Here is a 23,975-nt window from a genome sequence, read left to right on the forward strand (position 1 = left end):
TGCAGAATTAAAGAAGTCAAACTAATAGTGACAGGGAGTACAATGGTGAGGGGATGAGATGCTGGTCAAAAGTAAAACTTTCAGTTATCAGATGAATAAGGTCTGGTGATCTAATATACAGCACTGTGAGTGTCGTTTCTAATTGTATACTTGAAATTTACTGAGAGATCTCAAATGTTTGTACAGACACAATGGAAAAGTAATGATAAGAGGTGATAAATATGTTAATTCTTAATTGTGGTGATCCTATTACAATGTACATGTACACTAAAACATTATGCTATACCTTAAATATATATAATTTTCACTTGTTAATGGTACCCAGTAAAGCTAGAAAAAATTGCTTTAGGATCCCAGTACCATAAGATTTTCTTGCAGATATTGATAAATTTGGCATGCTTATCTTTCAAATGTTTGGTCATTTCAGCTTCATAAATGTAATCTCATGAACATCTAAATCAACATTTTTTGAAATCTCAAATTGAGCTGTCATTTTTGTGTTCTTAAATTTTAAAATTGTGGCACCATATTGCTAGAATCTTGGAAGTCAATGAATGTTCTCTCCCATTTATGGGAAGCACTCTTATTGCTCTTGTTATATTCTTTTAAATTTTATCTGAAACTAGAATACTCTTTATTCTTTATTATAACTATTCTAAAGATGTGTTTCAACTTGGTTTAGTTTTCTTTACATCTGCAATTGGAGAAGCCACAAAAAACTTGCAGGAACAATGCCTCCTTGATTTTATCCTGGTGTGCTATGTAATGTATGATTAATAATAGTGTGTTTCTATGGTTTAAGTCAATTTTGAAAGGCCCCAATCAACTGGACTTTTAAGGTAGTTATATAAGCTAATGATAGCTGCTGTAACAAACCAAAATGTGCACTATTGATGGAAATGCAGATTGGTGCAGCTACTGTGAAAAACAGTATTGAAGTCCCTCAAAATGTTAAAAATAGAACTGCTTTATGGCCCAATGATTCCACTTCTGGATATATATCCAGAGGAACCCAAAACACTAATTCAAAAGAACATTCATTGCAATATTTTTGTTGTTATTATGTTTTTAAATCTAAATCCCCCAAGACATTATTTTTGGAGTAAAATATAGAAATGATTTCCAGAAATCAAAATTCTAAGGGATATTCTCATAACTTTATTTTTAATCAGAGTTCAGCAGAATACTTTTATATAACTAGTGGAAAATAAGCCATAAATTTTAAAGATGAACCCACTGAGAAGATAATAGTAATTTTTAAAACAGAGATTTCTATATTCATGTGACTATTCTATTTATATTAAAAAAACTAATAATTGAAATTTCTATTTATGAAGTGCTAACATTGTTTCTGTGGTAACGTAGATGCTTTGAATGACCCACTCGAGGAAGTTCACTTAGTCCACCCTAATGAAGTCTGTGTCCTTTGTGTACTGACAGATACACTGGCAGTGCATATTGAGGCCATATTTCCAGATCAGACCATGTCCATTTGAACAGATGTGGCAAGAAAGAATCCCGGCAGAATTTTCTTGGGTGGCTCCAGGACAGCTGCTGGTGATTCATTTTGCTCTCTTGTGTGCAATGAGGCAAAAAAAGGGCCATAACTCTTTGCAAATCAGTATAAGAAGACCTAACCTAAGTCTACAAATCTTAGAAAACTAGGTGTAGTTATCACCTGGTTTCAAAAGAAGAGTTCAAAGAGATACCTATGGTCAGCCCATTATCTTTCCTAAGGTGGTTAAAGAAAGCATGTTTTACTTCACTTGGGACAATAATGTGTTTCTACAACTGTTAGACAAACTACAATTAGTGGCGACTGAAGCCTGCTGTCTCAACATGAGGTAGATGATCAGCAGTGTAGTGGGTTACTGCTATATGCTGAACTTACAGATAAAATTTAGTCAGTGAAAGGAGAGTGAAAGCACTCTTATGTAAGTAATAAGAAGATGTTTTCTAGTTTTGTAACTATTTACATCTGGAAAAGACCTTAACTCAAAGAGGAGCTAACATAACTTCAGTGCTGCATAGAAATCTTCAAAGGAGGCTTAGGCTGAATCGAGCAGCACCATGGAGAGCTCCCAGGAATTCCATTTCTGTGGTTCTTCTTTCCTCCTTGGCAGTTCTGGTTTTCTCTAGCCATTACTGCCTCTAAAAGTGAGCCTCCCTGCTTCTTACAATAAGTCAAAGTTTCCTTCATTATCTCTGAGTCTCATAGCTTATGTGTTTAAATAAATGCTATATCTTTCATGTGGCCCAGTGTTCTCCTTTTAAGACTTCTTTTTCCCTACCTCTATTATTAGCTCCTGTTTTGGAATTGTTTACTGGAAACACATGTATCAGCACTGGAATTAAAATTATCCCCTTCTTGCTATCATAAATGGTAGGAGCTCCTTTATGCTAAGTGAAATAAGCCAGGCAGTGAAAGACAAATACCATATGATTTCACCTATAAGTGGAACGTAAGCAAAACAAACAAGCAAGCAAAATATACTCAGAGACACTGAAATTAAGAACAAAGTAACACAAACCAGAGGGGAGATGGGAGGGCATAGTGGGGGGGAAAAGGGAGAAGGTCTCCAAGGATCATAAATAAAGGACACATGGACAAAACCAAAGGGGGGTAGGATCAAGAGTGGGAGGTGGAGATGGCTGGGGTGAGGAGGAGTAGTGGGGGGAAAATGGAGACAACTGTACTTGAACAGCAACAAAAAAGACAGAAGAAAATAATATGATGATAAGTAATACAAGAATACAAAATAAAACTATCCTCTCTTTTCCCTTTCTTTCCCTCTTAGAGACTTCTAAAATGTTACTTATAATCTAATTTTAAAAACACAAAACATTCTTAAGTTGGATATAAGGTGAATGAAATGAAATTGACTTGTATTTATCTTAAGACCACGTAAGGAAGAATGAGATTATCTTATTTGGCCTGAGCAAACTGCTGGGAAAGAAATGTTTTGATTATATGTGTTCTTCCTAAAGAGTTGTTTGGAGAACAATTATAAAGGATATGGCTGAAAGCAAAATTACCTTTCTCCTTGACAATGGCTAGGGCAAACTTTAGAATCAAGCATGCCTCAGCTTAAATCTTGCCTCTGCCACATCCAGATTTTAATTTTAGATAAACTACTTAATTAATCCCAGTCTTTGTTATTTCATCTAAAATATGGGATTGGCACCTTCCACCTGGCATTGTTATGAATATTAAACAAGATAACATACATGAGAGGGCCGTGATACCCAGTTAGAGAAGGCACTTGGTTCAAGTCTGTCCTGCCAATGTACTTTTTCCTTGCCCTATGCTCAGGAAGAGAATCTAAGTAAACTTATAAAACAAGATTACTCCTTAGACCAAAACATGATTATTGCACAATGCAAGCCATCAGCCAAACTTGGCAGATCATACAAAACTGACCAACTGAAGTTATGTGAGCTGAAAGCTTTCCCCCACATTTTCTGTAAATTATGAGAAACCACAGGCAATCATTACTTTAAAGTTTTTAGATCCTGCTTTTGTTCTTTCAGATTGTAAATTAATGATTAAATATGATTATAAAAAGTATTGGTGCTTTATAATATATGGAATTCATTGGTTTATTCCTAGGATATTCTTAGGGTTCATTCTTAGGGTTTTCACTCTTTGGAATATCACAAATGTTTTCCATTGAAACCAGACTTGTAAAGACATGATTCATACATGTATTTCTCTTCACTGTTCTCAATTAGATAAAAAGCTTCACAATGGCAAGAACAATATTCACTTCAGCTAAGTAAGTCACCCACCAGCTGGCCATCAAGGAGGATCATATCACTGGCTCCAGGTGGAAAATAGGCATAGTGGAGAACTGCAATTCTTAAAACTCTAATCTGTGGTGAAATAGGATGGGATACTCTTGGGAGAGGATACACTGGAGGGCGGTGTCTCAGGTATTTGAGAGAATCAGGGGAAGCATATCAAAAGGACAATGGGAAAGAGAGGCTGCATTAGAGAAAGTCAGTGAAAGAACTCCCTGAGCAATGGGGAGGATAGGATTCAGAAACAATGGCTGGGTGATGGCATTTAATGTAGGAAGTATGTTGAGCATAATTTTATATTGAGTGAAAAAGTTGGGTAATGGCCATAAGGGCCTGGCCTTCAGGGAGCTATGGATGTGGTTATGAAACATGGTGTTCTTTGTGAGAAAGATGGATAGGAAAACAGTAAGTATTGTTTCAAACACTGTGGCAAAAGAAATGAAAAGGAATGAAGGCGGCTATCCCAGTGCTGTTAAACCACCATACTTGCTTTTCTGACTTGAGCCAGTTCTCAGCCTCAGGATCCATGAATTGTTGAAGAAAAGAGATCCCCAAAAGAAGGACCTACAACACCAAGTTTTTTCTCTGATGGATGATCTTTCAACTGTTAGGAGTAATGTTTGCAAAAAGTTTGGTAATAATATGGGTAGTGGTTATGTATAATGTTAACTGAAATAGGTGTGATATAAAGAATGTAAAATATCACATTTATGTTAGTAACATGTTTAAAAAGAGAAGAATAATGCATTAGAACACAAACTTGTTTATATGAGAGAAGTTGGACTATGGCGAAATTTTCTTTTTCAACTTTCTGCATCTTACATGTTTACCATTAGAAGCAGTACTTTTATCATTAAAATCATTAAAATATTGTATTTGAAACATTGGCCTAGCTGGTGTGGCTCAGTGGAGTGAGTGCCAGCCTGTGAGTCATGGGGTTCGATTCTTGACTGGGGGCATGTGCCTGGGTTGTGGGTGGGGTCCCCAGTGTGGGGTGCACAGGAGGCAGCCACACATTGATGTCTCTCTCTCTCTCTCTCTCTCCCTCCCTTCCCCTCTAAGAGTAAATGAATAAAATCTTAAAAATAAATCATGCTATACTGCAGAAAGTAAAGGCAACTATTTAACAAGTAAATATAAATATGCTATTGTTTAACAGGTCAGTGTGTATTTTAAAATAATATTAACATAGTTTGATGAGTAAATAAATAGAATCTGGCAGCTGCAGTGCTCATCTTAAAATATGCAGTGCTAATACATATAGCTGTGATGGGTCATATTTGGAGACCACAAAGGAAATCTACAGCAAGACCTAGGAAAGCAGAGTCAATTGAAATGCAAATATGCTTTGTAGTGAAAAAGCATATAATCTAAAATGTTTTTATAATATACATGGCATATGCCAAACAGTTTTTCATATGAGGAAGGAAGTTAAATTCAGTCAACCAGCCATCAATAAGCCCTATTAAAAATATTCTGAGTAAAATAGGATGGATTTTTAAAAAGTAGACAAAATTTTACCTTATAAAGACAATCATACTTTTAAACAATACATGTTAGTTCTTCATGTCAGTTTTAGCCTTATATTTTTAAGTCAATTCAATAATTTACACACAAAAATTTTACAGACAGAAATACAGTAGTTCGTAGGAGGGATTTATTGTGTCAGGACTAAAGTGATATAAAGCGATAACATTTTATGAAGGGATTGAAAATTGAGCTAGATTTTCAAGGATGATATGATATGGATATGTAAAGAGACATAGGGAGGGAAATAGCAGAACTAAGGTATAGAGGTGAAAATTAATAGATTGCATTTTGGATATGTAATAAGTTTAGGTAGTCTGAGGTAAAGGATTGATACAAGGTAGGCAAGAAAACAAGCTGAAGAAAACTGACAGGTTGAGGTAAAAATTTAATGCATTTTGAATTTTAACTATGCATTGTGAATAATGGAGAATCAATGAGTATTTTGAGTAGGAGAACAAATCATGAAAAATTAATGTGACATTATTCATTTGTTCATGATTTCATCCTACAAATATCTGTTGAGTGGGATAATTTTAAAGCAAGAATTTGGCAAAATGGAAAGTTAGGATAGGCTTAAATGGCAATCCAGCCCAGAAGGCTAAAAGTCCACATTAGTGACAGGCTAAGTGATAATAAAAAAGAAGAGTTTTGACTATGTCTTCTTCCATCCACATTTTTTCTATTGTCATTTAAATTTTTGTTGCCTTTTGTTTTGGTTACCTCAAAAGACAAACCTGTGGCCTTAGCTCCAACTAGTGCCCTGGACATGGTGACCATTAGTTGTCTTTCTGAAACATGATCTTGTCACCAACTTGTGTCTTTGTTTACTCCCAACCACATCTTTACTCCCACTGTTTGCTTTTCATAGATAAGAAATAAGGGCTCTGTCATGCCGTGCAGACCAGAGCTCATCAGACTCACTGGAAGTAAAACAGAAAAGAATTTTAGCAAAGTAACAATTTGGAACTTAAATTAGAATGCCACTTAAAGATAATCTTGAAAAATTTAAATAAGTTGTTACACATGGTAAAAATCTCTTTCAGAAAGGGGTTTTTTGAAAGGGTTTGTATATTTTTATTTGCTCAAGATCCAGTGATAGACTATATGATATTAATACACTGTATACTTAAAGAGACATATATTCTGTTTTATATGAATTTAGTAAAATTAATTTTTTCCAAAATCTGATTAGATGTTGGTAAATTATAAATGATTATTTGTATACTGTAAGTATTTAAGGATTACAGATTCATGATTTTTCCTGCAGATTTTCTAGACTAATAACTAAGTCTGAGTGAATGGGAAACTATCTATTAAAACATCAGACCATGTCTGAATATGATCTTTGTAAATTAACAGGCAGGCTATTTCTTGGAATTTTATGTGGATTTTGTGTTGGGTTGTTGACCTCAAGCAGATCTGAAGGAGTTTTAGCGGGTGCACTACGCAGGAGCACGTGTCGTCATACGCTGTAATGAAAAGCGGAGCATAGACATGTATGGATTCAGAATCTTAGCATTTGAAGGAATCTTAGAAGTCACACAGGTCCTTTTACATAAGACTGGCTCTATGGTAGTCTTTAGAGATGATTATGCAGCTTTGTTTACATTCATTCTGAGCCTGCTAGTGAAGTGCCTCAGGAGGCAGCCCAATTAATCTCTGAGTTTGGCCACAAAAGCTTTTAAATTCAGCAAAAAAATGACTTTGAATCTTGCACCCATTGGCCCTTATACCTATACTTAAACACAGGATTAATGCCACTCCACTTAACACACTGTCTTTTACATAACAGTATTTCAGAAACAGAATATCTGTTCCTTTGAACATTTGAAACTCAAAGATATTTTTCATTTTATAGGTTTTTAAATACCTGCGACTGTCCCTTTATCCCTTTCTCTCATGACATAGTTGCCTTGTAGTGGATCATTTTGAATGTGTTCTTCTAAGTTCAAAACATTTTGTTGGTTTATTCCCAAGTAAGAAAAACAGTTACTCCACATGTGTTTTATTAGTGTTGCAAGTATGTCTTACTATTAAAAAAGAATATTATCAAATAGCTGGAGGTGATGTTAATTTAAAATTGCAAATGCTCTGTAAAAGTGTAAATAACATACCAAAGGAGAAGAAAGGAAAGGACAATTATTTTTCATTTAGAGAAAGGATTAAAAAGAAAATATCCATAGAAGGCCCTAGAAGGATTTTGAAAGAGGGAAAATGTATTGTTAAAAGCATCATAGGTTGAGGAACAGTTGGGAGGAATACAGAGATGAATATGTATATGATGCATTTGGATATTGGCAAGTAGGTTAATTTAGCTATACTTAACATTCATGAAGAAGTAAAGTAGGAAATGAGGTTGCAAAAGTTATTTGATAACTAATAGTAGAAGCTCATTAATGCCTCTCTAAAGGTGGACTTTTTCTGGAAGTGATCTGTCAAGTTTTTGACTTAACAGGATATGTATATTTTAATAGATAAAACTGCTGGTCCTATGACAAAGAATGGATTAAACAAAGGGAAACATGGTAACACTTGCAACATGTTGTTGGTTCACTTCAAGTATTTCATTAACCATAATTCAAACAAATACTGCCTGATGATGGAATTCAAAGGTAGCAAGGAAGCTGTATATTGAAACACAGATTGATGAGGCAGTTTTTGTCAAAAGCTTTCTGAGAATAGTTGTCATGAATCATCTTACGTGGAGAATGTTGTTAGGCTTGGAGATATATTACTTTTCCTTAGTGAAATGCTCATAACCTCTGCACACTGGACACTTAGCAAGCCATTACAGAGAGAGCAGAATCAAAGCTTTCTGTCAAAGCTCTGCAAATGCCAACTGTGATAAAAGGCAGGAAGTTAACAGTTTATCACCATCACAGTGTTGTGTTATAATAACCTTGTGTCTCCTTTTATATAATTTCCGTCTTATTTCTTTGACATAGGTTTTTAAATAGGCTGTTAGTAAAAGTGTGTAAATTTAGTTCTTTTCTAGTTCAGTTCTATCTGTTCCTGATCTCTGATCTTATCTCTTATCCTATGGTGCTATTATAAGAGACAGATAAGAGAATGGATTCTTGAATTCACTGTGTAATGTTTAATCTGCAGAGTCTCAGTTAGCCAAGAACCCTACCTCATATTCTGTTTTAATGTTTTCAGATCTCTAGCCATGAGAAGCAGGAATAAGTCAGTTGAAGTCAAGCTTTTTTGCATCTAAAACTATATGTTGTTCAGACTCATTTATGAATGCCTGGAGAATTACTCACTCCCTGCTGGCTAAGCATAAAGGTCAGCTTTATCTTCAGTAACATTTTTTTTTCCAGCTTTGCTTCCCTTTGTCTCTTTTCTTAGCTCCAAAGTGGACTTTGCTGCCCAGGTAATAATGCTGGACTGGAGCTAAGCCATAAAGAACAAATAATAGTATGTGCTTTCTTCTTTGATATCTGAGACTAAGACTTGCTTCGCTGAACTACCTGGAGTAAATCTCAGGGACTTAAATCTTATTTTATTTGCTACGCATTAGGGTAGGGTTGAAGTAATTTGTAAGAAGCATCTTAATCTTGCTGGAAGTTCACAGAGCAGAGGAAGGATAAATTTCTGTTGTGTTAGGTGTCTCTATTAGGCCTCCTTTATTTTCACAAGTGAATGCCAGTTCTAACTCCAATTCACATATCTGCTAAAGAATCTGCTGAACTTTTTACATGACTATTTCCAGTAGAGTGTCAAAGGGTACAACTTCAAAGTCTGCTGCTAAAATGCCTAAGGACATATTTGCTGTCCACTAGTAGTACATGTTTTCATTGCATTAATCTCATTACTGAGTCTCTTGGTCTTATTTTTCCTTATTTTATACTTAACTCCGTCTGGAAATACTATATCAAGTAAGATATTTACCTCTTCATAAAAAATACAAGAGCTTACAATTAAGAGACCTTTTCCCACTATTTACTGCCAATACCTTATAGTCATCTTTCTATAAATTTATCATAAAAATTATTTTCTATTAAAAAAAGCTCATTCTTTTTTTAGGCCAGATACTTTCCCTTCTAATTTGTCTAACTGTTTTCTAGGCTTGCAGCATGGCTGTTATCCTGGGTTGTTTTCCAGTGAAATCCTGCTTTGAATCTGTAGTTTCTTGTTTAATATCCCTCCTTCATCCCTGTTTTTCACACTGTGTTGTCTCTGTTTGATTCATTAGACTTTTATCTTCTGTTACTCTAAAAATGTTTTGAAATAACTTATGTGATAGTGTTTTTTTCTCTACTTCTTTCATTATTTAGGTTTCATTTCCTTTGAAAAATATTCATTTCCCATTCTTTTTAATGAAACCTCAGGGGTAGGAGAGACAAATATGTGTGCTCAGTCTGTCATTTTAAATCAGAAAATACTCATCTGCTTATAAATAATTTTATATATCATTGTAAGGCACCAAAATGCTTGCTGGTAAAACACAGAGTGTAAAAATTTTATTTCAACTAACTAGCAATATCCAAGGTTGGCAGGTATGGTGTTTTAGTCACCATCACTAAGAGAGTGGCAAAAAATGGAGCTTAACAAGTGTTTCTTAAGTACATGTATCATCAGTAAAATGTGATGTTTTTCTGTAAACTAAGAAAAGCATAGAGGTGGATATTGGTTGTGGTGATTGAAACGGTGTCACCACTATAGGAATATTCCAGTATTTTCTTAGTATGATACTTAGCTCTTGTTTGATATTCAAAATTTGATCTCTTTCTTATTTAGTCATGAATCAAAAAGACTAGGAAGTAGATTTGAAACTATAGTAGAATCCATACTCACTGTGACTAATAACAGTTTGAATTGAACTTTAATATTTTAAATCTTTAACTATTCTGTGCTTCAGTTTTCTTAGTTTAAAATTAATATCATGCAATAACAGGCTGATCTAAGGTTATGGGCATTTCATAAATTATAGACATCAAAGATTTATTTGTTGTATATTGTTTCTTCATCTGTGTCAGAGTGTTTTAAAAATTTTTAGTTGTATTGTTTTCTTACTAATTTTTCTCAATTTTTAGACATGTATCTTTGACTCACGGTTGTGGTTTATCTTTTTCATGTTGACATATTAATCATTTATTTTTATTTTGTTTTGAAGGAAACATTTTAAACTAATGTTATTTGGCTCATGAAATTGAAAGATTAAAAATGACAGTTCATTTTTTAGCTTTTTTCTTGGGAAGTATTTCTTTTTTTAAAAATCAACTTTTATTTATCTTTCAAAAATAACATAGGATTATATCTGGAAAATGTTTTAAATTTTCATTTTTAAATGAAATAAATTTTGTTCCTTTTTGAGTCAAATGTATTTAGGAACAATAGTATCAGGCAGATAAATATTAGACTGTTGAACTGATAGACATATAGACACATATAGATCAATGGAACAGAGCAGAAAACCCAGAAACAGACTTACACAAATATTCCCCAATGATTTTTATGTTGATTTTTTGTTTAAATGTTTTATTATTTATGCTATTACATTTGTCTCAATTTCCCCCTTCATCCCTCTCCATCCATCTTGCCCTCCACTACAAGAACAAGTCAATGGAGAAAGTACAGTTTGTTTTCAACAAGTAGGGAAAGCCATGAACCCTGGCTTATAGCTTAAACTTTATGCATACGTTAACTCAATATGGATTATAGAATTAAATGTACAAAACAGAACTATAAAACTTTTAGAAAAAGAAGACCTTTAGGATCTAGGCCTAGACTAAGATTTCTTAGACTCAATGCCAAAAGAGCAATGCATAAAAGGAAAAATATAAATAAATGGAATCTTATCAAAATTTAAAAAACATGTTTGCTCTGTGAAACAGTTCCTTTAATGAATGAAAAGACAAGCTACAAAGAACTTTATCTAGAAAACATAAAAACTTCAGAATTCCATAGTAAAAAGAAATTCAATAATAAAAAGAATAAAATACATGAACAGATATTTCACTGAGGAGGATATACAGATGACACATAAGCACAGGAAAAGATACTCAACATCTTTGCCTTTGGAGAAATGCAAATAAAGATATAACAAGATATCATTTCATACTTACCAGGATGGCTCAAATTAAAAAAATATAATGAAAATACTAAAAGATGCAAAGATGAGGAGAAACTGGATCTGTCTTGCCAGGGAAAGTGTAAAATGGTGGAGTCACACCGGCACTTCCTATAAAACTAAACATGCAACCATACAATGCATAAATTGCACTCTGGCACATTTAGCACAGAGAAATGAAAACTTCAGTTCACACAAAACTTCTAGATGAATATTCTTAGCATGAGGGCCCCAAACTGAAAACAACCCAGATGTCCTAAAACAGGTGAATGGTTAAAACTGGCACCTTCATACCATAACATATTACTGCTCAATTAAAAGGGGGCAATATACTGTTGATATCTGAAATGATGCTGATGTGTACTAAGGGAATTATGCTAAATAAGGAAAGCTTATCTCTAAAGGTTATATACTATATAAATCCACTTGTGTTAATTTCTCAAAATAACAAAATGATAGAGGTGGAGAACAGATTAGTGGTTAGCAGATGTTAGGGGTGGGGGTCTGATGGGTTGGTGTGACTTCTCTGAAGAGGCAGTGTGAGGGAGCCCTGTGGTGACAGAACACTTCTGTATCTTGAATCTGATGATGGTCACACAAAGGCACACAAATGCAGAGAGTACATACATACACACTCACAAGTGAGTACTTGGAAAACTACTGCCATTTGAATATTTTCTGTGGGTGGCACCCAAATCGATTTCTTGTTTTTAATGGTTTATTCTAGTAATGTATCCCATTTGGGCAAGACTGGAGGAAGGGTGCATATCTTTCTGTTCAGCTCTGCAGCTTTTTGTGTCTATAATTATTTCAAAATTTAAAAATCAATGAGTCAACAGACACGAGTACCTTCTCTCCGGTAAGAGAAAGTGAAAATGTCAGCGTCCAGAGCCCACCACCGGCATTGTGCCCACATGTAAAAGAAACAACAAACACTTGCGAAATGAGGAAAAACACTTTCATTGTCTCTTTTGAAGAACACTAAAAGATACTATTTAAAAAATAATCTTTTATTTTGTATCATTAAAATGGGTAGACTTTCTTTACTGGTTGGTTTAAGTTTGATCATATCTGTATAGTAAAAAGAGTATTCAAGAGATAAAAAAATACTCTTCAAAGTTAATTTTACCTTTTTGTTAATATTTACATATAAAGGGATTTTTTCATGGCTTTACCTACATGTAGGCATTAGTTTTTAGAGTTAATATGTAAACCATCAAAGGGAGCTTTACATCAGTTATATATACATAAATATATATACACATATATATGTATAAGCACATATACATATATATGCATATATGGAAAGGGAAGTGTGCAGTAGGAGAAGGAATATCATAAAGACCCGATCCAATGTCAAACTACATGGATGGGTGGGAAAAATGTTGAAAATAAAGATGTTGAAGAAAAGATGTATCTCTCTGTGTTTTAGCTCCAAAATTTCTTGAATCCACCTAAATTGTACTCACAGCTGAACTACAATCTAAAGAACAGAAAGTGAATATTTAAAAATTATGCAAATATAAATATTTGATATACTTCAGTGTTTAAAATGACATGCATTACCCCAGTCAGACTCACATGTTATGCAAAACACATCTACCAGTCCTGTCAGTTGTTCAGAATTGCATTCACTTAGGTGTTAAGGACAGGTGAAGCACTAGGAATAGAATCTCCAATTGCAAGGAAGGGATTGAAGCTAGGGAGCTCTCTTAACCATGCAATCACACCTCCATACATAGAGCAGTAGTTTAAACAGCTTTTTCATTCAGAAAATCTGTACTTCTTTAAGGATTTTATGAAACTTTATGTAGCTGAGCAGGAAATTTTTTATTGATTATGGAAAGAAAGACTGCAGATGTGTGCGGTTGCTCTAATTTGAAGGCTTGGTTAAAAAGAGATGCTTGCATATGTTGGTTATGAACCTTGGCACACCAAAGTCTCATATGAATTCTCCAAATCCACTACTAGATTCGAGAGTGATTAGAGACCTTGAGTGCATAGTCATGTACAGAGAGAGTAAGTACTATCATTGACACCTCCACTCCAGTGAAATGCATCATGGTCCAAAAGTTTGTTGACTATTACTTCCTATGTAGCTTTATTTATAGGGGGACTTTGTAGCCATGTGCAGGGAAACTTCTACAGAAAAGCTTTGATGATTAATTCCTGCCAATAATGTCATGGGAGGTAAAGCAAAAGGAAGAAAAATCCTACACAGGCCACATGAATTCCTGGTAGTTTAATTAGAATCCCTTCAAATTAATGAAAATTAATAAATATCTTTAAGATTTTATAATAAACATTAGAAAAGTATAGTCAAATCTTTGAAGCATTGAATTAGAAGTTTTGTATTGAGGTGCATTCTTAAGTGTTTTTGGATTTTGGAGAGGGGTGATAACCTCAAACCCAACCCTTGCTTCCTTCTGTTGTACTGATACAACTAACAGGTAAGAGAAAGTAAATACTCCCATTAGCAAAACAGAGGCATAGTCTGCCTTACCCCCAGCCTTGCACAGACAGTGAATGGGAGTCCCTCATGAGCAGTGGCAGGTGGAGGGGCTGTCCGTACCCGGGGCCTCAGTTGTGTTGTTCTTCATGTGGGCTTTCTTGAAGGACACGTGCCTGAGCATCTTTAGATCTTCTCAAGCTATCTTTGTAATCCACTGCCTCACAATCCATATGGACAGCACACAGTCTTGGAAGGAGTTGGTAGAGCTAAAAGTGTTCTGGCAAAAGATCGGAAAACATCACTCTGGCTTCAGGGATCTCTTCTCTCTCCAACTTCTTACTGAAGCCAGCTCTTCTCTTCAACTTCTTCCTGGTCAAGAACTTAAATTAGAGAGAAGCCTGTGTATTATTATTATTATTTTAAAATAGACAGATTATGGTAGCATTTTAAAATGCCTTTCAACATATTCATGAATCTTATTTTTTTGCTCTATTGCTCTTTTCTATGTGTCTGCTATAGTCTGAGCTATCCAAACTTGGGGACGTCGTCACACAGCCTAGTGACACTTGAAATTTAAGATATTATACTTCTCCTCAGTTTCTATTTCAATTTCTAGTACAATTAGTGGTCTCTCAACTAACCAAAATTAATGAAATGACCTGTTTTCCATCATTTTATCATAAACCTCCTCTGCATCCAATCATTTGTTAAGTTATGTAGCTTCTATCTTCTTTGTAGCTCTAATGTGTGTACTTGTTTTCCTTTTACAGTTAATACCTTGATATGACTCAAATTCAGTCTCTAGTTACTTGTATAGTGCTACAATTTCAACCTCATGTCTCTATCTTTGTTTTTTCCTTACTCAAAATCAAGTAAATTTAGACATTTTTCAGGCTTTATCAATTGACCTGGGTAGGTCAAACATAAAATCAGTTTTTTATTCCAATAAATGTACACCAGAGACACCTATGGCTCTTATTCCATTCTTATCTTCATCCAATCCCAAGTATGACTATGGTCTTGTCTCTCCCTTAACCCTCACCACCTCATCCCTGCTGGCCAGTGGTGGGAGGTCATGATGGTAGGGCCTGGTGGATGGATGTTTGTGTCACACATCACTTGACTATTTAAAAAAACTAAGATAAAACTCTAGCTGTTTTTTTTTTTTATTATTTTTAACCGGAGACAGAATGTCTCACCATAAAGGGATTGCGCTAAAACTTAAATACTAAAATATCAAATTTCCATAATAAATTACATACCCCTTCTAGATTAACTGCAATATGTCACTCTCTTCTCAAGAATGCCGAGTGCTAAGAACACACAGGCTCTTATATGAGACAATTTGGATGGTCCAGGTAGACCCCAAAATCACCTCAGCCATATTGCTAACATTTCCTTAGCCTTACCTTCAGCTGCAGACAAACAGTTTTGGCAACTACACTCTAAACGTGGCCCAGTTTTCCTATCTCTGGTTTTATTGCTCTTTCTCTCTGAGGCACTCTCTCCAACTTGATCCATTGCCTCATCCACAACTAATAGATTCTCATTGACATCCAGGATCTCTTCTAAATTCTACACCTTTAAGGAGTTCTTTCCTCTCTCTTCAATCTTTGATGCTTGCACTTCTTTAAACCTCATAACACATTTGGAAATAATGTTTCCTTATTTCATGTTACTTATTCTCTTTACCAGATTATAAATTCCCTCAAGGTAAGAACTCTTTATCATTCATCATCTATGCCCCTTATATTATCCCAGACTTGAGTAGTTTTCAGTAAATATTTGCTGAACTTAATCAGTGCTTGGAGTGCTATACTGTTATCTCTTTTACTCCAGCAGGGCTCCAGTGCACACTGAGTCTGCCCTTTGAGTGTGTCACTTGTAGAGGTGGTTGGGTGGTCATGCCTCAATAGAGTCTGTAGCTGTCCACTGGGAGCACTGGCTCTGGGGCCTCCTGGGATGTGCAAGTTAAGGTGAGCCGCCACTTGGGTTCTGTCTGGAGCCACCTGACATGAGCTACAAAATGATTTGTAGATGGTTGCTACTTATCCTGGACTAGAGGAGCCCAGGAGAGGCCAAGCTGTGAACTAAGAATGGTTGCTGCTTATTCTGGGCCTAGGCCCACTTAGTGAGAGGTATGGGACATGCCGAGGCCTGAAGCTGATTGTACAAGAAATTTTAGAAAACCCTAAAGCATGAACCAAGACCAACCATTTGTATAGAAAAGCCACTGGAAAAATCTTCGGTGGGCCCAAAAGCTGGGTGCAGTGGGGTCTCAGGGAATCACCAGATTGGGCAAACAGTGTGAGCCAGGTTGACGGAGTCTCAGATATGGTAATGGCCTGTCAGCTCTGTAGTGGGAGGGCTCAGCAAAGGAGCAATAGCCTCAGCCATCAGTTCTCTCTGGGAGAAAGCACTCTGAAGCTCTTGATGTGATGCTGGACAATTCCATTTTCCCCATATGTTTCTGGTGCCTTTTAAGTTGCAGCCCCAGTATAAAAGCTCAGAGGGAGTGAATTGGAGTATGGTCACACATGGGCTGTTTAAGAGGAACTGCTTGGGACTCTAGAAGCTTCCATCTCCCTCAGCCTCAATCCTCACTGGTTTTTATAGCCAGAAGTTATGGGGACCTTTTATTCTGGCATTGAAACCCTGGGCTGGGGGGCCTGCTGTGGGACTGGGATCCCTTGTCCCGTAGGGGGAACCCTACAACGGAGACACCCATCCCAATTTTTTCTACCATGTGTGAGTGTGGGACCAGCTCATATTACACCTTGACCCTCCTACCAGTCTTGATGTGGCTTCTTCTTTAATTACTGAGATATATGACTTCCATTCAGCTTGATTTCAGGAAGTCCTGAATGATAGTTGTTCTGTAGTTTAGGCATAATTTTGGTATGGTTTTGGGAGGAGGTGAGTACCCTGTTTACTTACTCTGCCATCCCTTCATGTTGATTTTTTAAAAGCGTATTTGTAAGTGTGTGTGTGTGTGGGTGTGTGTGTGCATGCTACACTGTCATTTCAGAATACTTGAAAAGTAAAAACTATACAAAGAATAAAATAAAAGTCATCTATTATTCTATTATGTAGAGTTAGCTAGGCTAATATTTTGACATATTTTTCCAAGTCTTTCTTTTATATTCCTTGTAATTAAATAAAAAAAATTTCCTGATTCATTAACCTAATATTATATTTTGATTATTTTCTGTTAATAATTCTTTAAAGTGCCATATTAATGGCTTTTTAATACTATATATTATAAATACATTATACATTAACTTTTGTTGAAATAAATTTAAATGGATTCCAGTGTTTCCCTCACTACAAAACATGTACAAAACATTCTTGCACATAAAAATTTTCCCCAATTAATGACAATTTCTTTATAATTAACTTCTATAGCCAGTATTAAGGGAAGCAAGGAGTGTTTTTGGAGGTTTCTTTCAGGAATATTTTACCAGTTTATATTCTTTCAATAGAATAGCATGGATCTTGTTTTGTCAATGCCTAGAAACATTGAATTTCTTCATTAAATACAATTTTGCTAGCCCTTAAATATCCACTTAACAACTTCCACCTAATTCTTTTTATAATTTGCTTTTCTCAGTCCTCTAGCAGCAGTTCTGCTGCTTAACTCCCCTTTGGCTATTTTGAATATAAGAACATCAGCACTTTTGAATGTGTGCTACTAAAGTCGTTTAAAAGTCAAGTGAGAGATCTAATCCATTATTGATACAATGGCTGGGGTAAGAGTCAGGACTGCCTGCTGGAGCTGACAAATAGGTTGGAGCTACAAGCCTCAAGATTGAAGTCACAGAAAATTGCTACACATTCTGTTTTGATTTAAAATGACACCATTATTTGTTACCCGTGCTATGCATTCAGTTTTAATAAAAGAGCCTTAGACACATTAGTAACATTTTTACAAGATAGTAGTTTTTACTTTTGATTTTTCCCTGCTGATATACTTGATTGAAATTGGTACTTCACGGACTGTGAAGAGGTGTGAGAACAGCTCCGTGCCGTGTTCTCCCTGTGATTGGTGTGTCTTCTCAACTCCCCCACAAGCACCAGGCACACACCAGCCGAGACTTGCTTAAATAAGCCTTGTGTCTTCATGTTAAGGCGCTGTGGCTGTGATTTGCTTCAATCTGTTTTCAACCTGCTCTGACAGAAAACTAGCTGGGGAGAATACCACCCTTATTCTGCTCATGAAAGAGAGATCTTCTTGCCATTCAGCTATATAGTGGCTAACCATGTTATTACAGGGTGGGCAAAAGAAGGTTTACAGTTGTTCATATGGAAAACAATACAATAATTAATAAATAATAATACAAGGGTAAACTGTATTTCATGTACTCGAAATTGTAAGCGTTGGTTTTACTTCAAGAAACATGTTCAGCTAGGCAGAGCTCTTTCAAGGAAGAATATTTTACATAATATTCCACTTTAAGTTGTCTGTATTTTACTGTTATCAAGATTCAGACATCCTCTTCCATATGTAAAGCAGATACAACTGAGTCACTAGTGAAATTTGAGAGGATTATCCAGGCATAGGGATGTATTTACATTAATATACTGGCATCGTGTTTCTGGGTCCTTCACAGGGTTGGGGGGGCAGTTTATTTGAAGAAGTGTTAGCCAGCACCAGGTGATTAAGTGTAGGCACACACACACCAGTGACAAAATAATGATTTATCTAAAATTAGAGTATATCTGACAGAGTTCAGAAGGGAGAGGAGAGGGAATTTCAGGGGAAAAGGGGAAGGGTTTACAGGAACAAGTATAAAGGACACATGGATAAAAACTAGGGGTGGGTGGAAATAGGAGGGAGGAGGGGAGGCTGGGTGGGGGGGTTGGGATGGGAGTAAAAGATAGAAAATTGTACTGCAACAACAATTAAAATAAAATTTAAAAATAAAATAAATAAAATTAGAGTATATCTGAGATTTTTAGATCGATTGGTCAGTTCTCATCCACAAATTTCAGAGGCCCTTATCATATAGTCATCATTACTCCTGTAACATTGTTCTCCATAATAATCCCTCCTGTCTACTTAGTAATTCTGTGTATGTAGCTGGGAGGGAGGGACAGAGATACTTTTGCTGACAGAGACAGATTTATTTAATAGGTAAGAAAATTTATCACTGGGAACTAGCCATGAGTGTTATGGATTACTTAAATACCTAGTTCAAAACGTATTAGGAAAAGAAAGAAAAAATGAATAATGATGCTTTTTTTTCTGTGAAATCAGTAAAATAACTTATTTACAAGTGATAATATACTGGTAGAAGAAGGAATGAGATTTTGTATTTGTAGAGTTAAGCAAGCCAACCATACTGTTATTTAGAATTTTAAAGCAAAATAAAAAATTTGGAAATGATGGTCTACATTGAGATTACAACAATGATAAGAGTATCACAAAGTGCTCATTTTTATGAGAGCCGGTGATAATCCTGCACCATGGTGGACGAGGAAGGGTAACTCCTTGCCTTTCTCTGGGCCTGCAGCTCCACGCACCAGAGCAGCCCTTGGCCACCACTGCATTCTGAGTAACAGAAGATTCCCTCTCGTCCCTGTGAGTGGAAGTTGGAAGACTGTCAGTCCAAACAATAAATGCTGAGGGTAGAGTCCCTGAAGCAGCGAAGGCAAACCATTCACCTTCGAAATGCTGGTGGGGGACTAGCACTCCCTACAGCACATGTCCATCCGCCATTTAAAGTACATGATTATTTTCCTTCTAATTTGCTGTGAGACCATCCAGCCCTCTAGCAAACCCCTGTAAGCTTTCTTTTTTGTACCCTGTAAAAGAGCTGGTCAGGCAACATCATTCTGCTCAGGCATCATTTGTAATTAGCTTAAAAAAAATAAAACCAGAGGACACCCTCCGACAGGGCTGAAAAAGAGCAGAGTTAGCACATCTCTATAATGGGAACTGAATGTCACCAACGGAGAGTGACAGGGAAACAGAGGGTGATTAGCAGTCACAGTGTCACGAAGTTTTCTTTAGTCAAATACTGATGTATACAGGATGGGGAAACTGGATATTTTTTAATAGAAATGTCAGAGTGAGATGTAGTTGCCTTTGGGTAGAGCGTATTCTCTTGACCACCCTTAAGAGAAATATGTGTTGACACACTTCTATTCATGATAGATAATTTAAACAAAAGCTGATATTTTGCTACAGATCTTAACATAAATCAGATACTGTAAAGCATGCAAATATATGTCTAAACAAATCAATTTTCAAATTTAAAAATTCAACCTACAAGTTGTATATATTTAGTGCACATTTGTATTTAGGACTTTAACTTTGGGGAGGGCAAAATTAATTTGAAATATATTCGTATCTCAAAAATTTTAAATTCTACAAGGAATTTTACCTACAATGACACATATTAGTGGGAAATTAATGTATCCTACTAATTACCCTTCTAAATGATCCATCATGGTTAATCCAAGTTTCTTAAAACATTTATTAAAATTAATGCACTGTTTTCTGAGGAATAATAATTTAAACCTGTAATTTACATGCATTTTGTTTCAGAGATTGGTCATCAAAATGGAAGATTTGGTAAATTGATGTTTTGAAATACCAGATAATATGTCTTTGAAGGCTGACTTGTTTCCCATAACAGGAATTGACTATTTTTTTAACCGTTAAATTTTGTTTTTCTTTTTTATATTGGATGAAAAAATTCCTAAGTGTTATAAAAACTGGTTGTGGAAAATGTTAATCATTATTATTTCCCGACACATCAGAGCAATTTTTGATGAAACTTTGCTTCTACATAATTCTTTGTGTCTAACCAAGTGTCTTTATTATAAGCCCATCTGGACAGCATGACTTTTTAACGGCAGGTAAAAATTAAGAGGATAGAGGTGAATCTTCTTCCTGCCTATGTACAATCCCAATTTAAACTCATCTCTGTAGCAGGGATAAGATTCTTTGTTTTCAATTTGTTATTTGCATTTGTTTACATATGGCTCATTACCAATTATGAGATGTGGACAGAAAAGACATTCCAATTAGCTGGTAATTAAATAATTTATGGCTATCTACTCTCATTTTGGCAGAAGACACTGGTTAGAATGTGTTGGTCAAATCTCTTGTTTCCACCATGAAAGCAACTTAATGACTTTCCTGGACCTGTCTGTCCACTACTAATAAGTCTAAATATATGTGATCACAACTATGTTTTTTGTTGTTGTTGTTTTTTCAGTACTAGACACTGCACAGGATGCCAGTGGTAGGGAATGGGAGCAGTGCTTCAGAATTAGTATAAACATGACTTCCTTTAGGAATCAGCCTTGAGGAAGATGAGTAGGATGTGTATACAAATAGCTAAGACAACATTCTAAATGGTGGAGATGAGGTATATGAATAATATTATACCATTTAGAAAGGATACCTGCAAAAGACATGCTTAGGAAAACATGATGTGGTTTGCACGTCAACATAGACCAATCTTAGTAAGTTTAAACACATCTGAAGGAGACTAATATTGATACTACTTAAGGAATCAGTAGTACCAACTGCTACAATAATCACCTTCTGCTTTCTATACATAGGCACACTTTTAGAATGAGAAGTATCATATGTGTTGTATATGTATAAAACATTATAAAAACACTATTATAGTAATTCCAGGCTGTTAGAGTTTCGTGTCAAGTATTTAAAATTTAACTGAAAAAATTTGGAAGCATACCTCAAGATGCTTAGAGTCTTTTGTCTCTGGTTGGTAAGGTTCTTAGTGATTTTTTTTAAATATTATATTTTATTTTGGTTCAAAGTTTCTACAGTAAGCATGTTTTATATTTATACTAAAAATAATAAAAGGAGAGTGTAATATTTTTGATCCTAATATAATTTTAGGGATAGAGTTATGGAGTAAAAGGAGTAATTTCTGCAATTATAATTTTATTTCTATATGCACCTTTTGTAGTGCATATAGCAGTTAAAATTAGGTGCTTCAAAGTGCAAGAGAGGGAGAATAGAAAAACAAACATTTAAAAAACCTAATAGATTTAAATCTGAATGGGTGGGTTACACACGGTTTTTGCTGATGTCCACACTGCAGTCACATCTTACCACAGTTGATAGATTTAGGGTCCCTAGATAGTCTTGTGGAATGAGACCAAAGTTGTGGATTTATTTCTCATACAAAAGTTTTCTTTGCTCATATTTATAACTGCAGATTGTACCGTAATTGCACCAGAAATTGTAATGATTTGTTCTCAGATGTGACACTGGCTTGTAATAATATCTTAACACACAATTTTTTATATTTCATTAAAATAAATTAAAGAATTTGAATAAGATTTGAATTAAGATTCTTTTACTTTTTCTTTTTGAATAGATGTACGCTTGAGGCAAACATATTTTTCCTAGAAATACCTGAATAATTTTCTTATGTATATATGACACATAAAAGTATACTTATCCACATTATATGTTTACCTCTGTGGTCACTTCCATGGGTGTAACGTGGGGTTGACAGTTCGTGTGACAGTACCTAGGGGCTGTGCTCAAAGAGTAACAGCTATGGGTAGCCATCAGCAGTCCTATTAAATGTTGTTCCCCTTTATCAGATAAGGAGATTGTGCCTCAGAAAACTAGTTTATTTAAAGAGTAAATATCTGAATCTATTCCATTCAATAAAAACTTATTTAGTTCCATTCTGAGACACACACACACGTTTTTGAATGCTTTGAATGTAAAGATGACTCAGGGACAGTCTGGTTCAGAGTCTGGTGCTTAAAACAGAAATCTCTATGGATAGATCAAGAAAAAATGGATTTAAAACACAGAGTTAGTGCTTCAAACCTTATTGGAAGGGCGGAAGAATGAAAGTTAGGAGAGGACTGTGAGTGTTGTTTTGGTTTTGATTTCTGCAGATGTGAGGCAGAGGTCAGAAACTGCTGTCTCCACACTCTTATTGCTGCTGTCCTGGAGGCCTCTCACCCTCCCAAGTGGCATCTAGAAAGTGGAAGGTGTGGTTCAGACTCTGCTGCACACCCCTCCAGAGCTTCAGCAGGAAGGTGACTGCTGCCTTCCTCGAAGTCCTTTAAACCTTACTCAAGTGCTCCTTATTGAGATAACTCTCCTATGCAGAGTCCCTGCTGTGATATTCATATGTTTTAGTTCTTTGCCCCCTATCTTGTAGGGTAGAAATGGATGCCAGGTTCAGCACCAACAGACCAAAGAGCTCACAGTTTAATAGTGGAGGCATAAAATTAAGAGACAATTTCAGGGTAATATGGCAAGGACAGCGTTGGACTTAGACACTGTGCTGGTGTTGGAGAGCTTTTAGTGAGTTCAAAAGTAGAGAAGGGAACAAAAACAGCTTCCTGGAGACGACATTGCCTGAATAGTTCTTATGGAATTAGCAAGAGCAGATTGTGCAAAAATGGAAGGAAGGACACAGCGAGCACATGGGAGAGAACAAAGTGTGAGTAAGTTGTAAAACAGCACATGGACATGAATAGAAATGAAGGGGATGGAGGGAAGTGACATGCTGCTAAGCAGGGGAGTGGAGGTAGTGGGTTTTGGATTTCACTGTGATCACATTGGCATCATGGAGGGCAAGTGGGCAACTGGATGTGAGACCGACCCTGTGTTCCTCTGGATGCTATACCCTTAGGGATAGTTTGTGCTAGGAAAATCCCCACTGGTCAGAGAATTTTTAAGGAAACTTCTCTGCCTCACTCATATCACCATTAATAATGGATATGATAATAATAGTCTTCTCTGATATAATCTACGGCCATAATTTTTTAGATAGCTCTAGTATTTGAATATGCTCTGCACAAAGAAACCCCAAGATGGAAAATTAAAGTAAAGGGAAATCAGGTTGATAGACAGATGATCTCAAACAAGCTCATTCACAATTCCCAGTGATTAATATTAGCCAAATATGAACTCACCATAAACAAGTCACCACAAATAAGAGCAGTAGAGACAGCAAATTCAAGAACTCAAAGACTCAAAAACCAAGTACCTATGTATTAAATAGGTATGTCATCAAACAATGTTACTAATCATGGAATGTAAAAAAAATGAGCAAAACCCAAGCAAGTACACAATTCAAGTCTTGTGAGAACCTATTTTAC

General features: G+C 35.6%; 1 protein-coding gene and 1 pseudogene across 1 annotated transcript in view; one reads left to right on the top strand and one right to left on the bottom strand.

The window, feature by feature from the left end:
- Positions 1 to 23,975, top strand: part of CLVS2 (clavesin 2) — a 63,522-nt gene that overhangs the window by 21,167 nt on the left and 18,380 nt on the right. The window lies entirely within an intron of this gene.
- Positions 1,126 to 2,185, bottom strand: LOC118500317 (annotated as a pseudogene).

The sequence above is a fragment of the Phyllostomus discolor genome, chromosome 4 (assembly GCF_004126475.2).
Source record: "Phyllostomus discolor isolate MPI-MPIP mPhyDis1 chromosome 4, mPhyDis1.pri.v3, whole genome shotgun sequence".
Lineage (NCBI taxonomy): Eukaryota > Metazoa > Chordata > Mammalia > Chiroptera > Phyllostomidae > Phyllostomus > Phyllostomus discolor.